We start from the raw sequence: 1,848 nt of genomic DNA, 5'->3' as shown, positions 1-1,848 counted from the left end.
CATTTTCTACCCAATCACGAACAAGAATTTTTAATTAATGTGTAGTTGAAGAAGAAAAAAAGTTATGATGAAAAAAAATATATAATAATCAGTTTGAGAAGAAAAAACAAAACACCAATATGAAAAGACTTTTTGATTTTTGTTTAAAAAATGAATAAATGTAGCAAAAACTAGATTGCCTATTTTTTTAAGGGAAGCCAATTTTGTAAAATCTTGAAAGGCTGTAAAATAGTTTTTTGAAAAAACCAAAATAATGTAACCAAAAACAAACATAAAGTAGTATTATTACAAAAGTCATAAGATCCCATCCCATAGGAATTGACGAGAACCGAAAGATAAAAGTAGCTTTTGGTACAAAAGATAAAGAATTACAAAGTCTTAACTACAACAGTAGCTCATGATTAACGTTCTCGACATGGTCTAAACAGGTGTCAACCTTACGATTCTTACCCGCTTCCAGTCCATGGAGTCGAACTCTTACGATCGTCCTTCTCTCGATATTGCAGTAGACAACGCATGAAGGCAACATACGTTCTATCCAGAACACAACTTCATTTGTTCGAGTCACTCCAACAAAGTGTACCTCGGTAGTTCCCACTATATCTTTCCACAAAGTAGGAGGAAATACGAATGTATGCTTCGACCATTCTGGCTTTTCGGCATCTTTTAGAACCCACAACTTAAGACTTCCATCAAAAAACCAATCAAAATCACGCACAAATAAACCTAATTTACCATTGTAGTCTATCAGATATCCATCATGCGCTGCTCTATAGACTATAATAGACTTAAAACTTTCAGACCTTACATCAAAGCAAACTATCATGCTATCCCCTGAAGACCTATCAATAGCTGGATAATACAAAACACCATTGATGCATATCCATTTAAATCATGAGATATGCAACACTCGATCATTCTCCACGAAAGTTCTCGAGTCCCTAAAGTCAGAATTTGATGCTCACCACACGCCCATGCATTTTCATGACACCTGGTCATGGACAATACCTTGAACTGTTTATCAACTGGATCATATCCCAAATAGCTTATCACCTTAACTCCCTTTGTCGTCACTTTGGGTAAAGGTAAGGACTGACCGGTGCTAGGGTTATATATCACCGGCACCGTTTCCGTCCTTCCCCTTGGGATCTCCTTAGTATAAATAAGACAGACCAAGCCATGAACAGATTCACTCATTTCACAAAAAAGACCATCAAAGGAGAGCTTCATATGATAATCAGCGACTATGGGAGAAGAGTTCTCATCCGGATTTTGAGGTTGAGGGGAGGAGAAGAAACAGAACCTGCCGTGTTTTTGGTAGGCGAACAATAGCTGCGGGCGAGCCAAAGATCTGGTCAAGAACAACTCACTGAAATGGGGAAGGCGAAGTGTGGAGGCCCAGAGCTTCGATACGCAGCGACATGCAGCTACAGATTTCGCCTGCAGCCTCGAGCATATGTCGATGGTTTGATCAACTGGGATGTGTGGCGATGAATTTTCTCGTTCGTTCTCTGGTCGTGCATTGCGTTGGGTGATGGTAAGACGATCCTCCGAGACGGTTTTTCGCCGTTTTCTCATGGCTGACGGCGACTTCGGCTCTTCTCTTTCACTTTTTCAAAGGGAATGACCTAATGAGTATAACCTAAACCTTATATAAACGGCTAGAGATATATTGTAGTGCAAACTGATTTGGACAATGGTTTGAGAAGAAGCCATGCAAATATCTTATATAATAAAGTAAAGTTCTCTTTTGACAAGCTCTAAAAAGTTATTATATATATATATATATATATATATATATTTTAGCAATATCCTAAAAATATATCTTAACATTTTAGCAATATCCTT

The 1,848-nt window shown here is 37.9% G+C and overlaps 1 pseudogene; it reads right to left on the bottom strand.

Moving 5' to 3' along the window:
- On the bottom strand, window positions 383-1,610 carry LOC109132834 (annotated as a pseudogene).

The sequence above is a fragment of the Camelina sativa genome, chromosome 5 (genome assembly GCF_000633955.1).
Source record: "Camelina sativa cultivar DH55 chromosome 5, Cs, whole genome shotgun sequence".
In the NCBI taxonomy this organism is placed as follows: Eukaryota; Viridiplantae; Streptophyta; class Magnoliopsida; order Brassicales; family Brassicaceae; genus Camelina; species Camelina sativa.
Note: the sequence above shows the minus strand (reverse complement) of the source record. Positions and strands in the feature narration are given on the sequence as shown.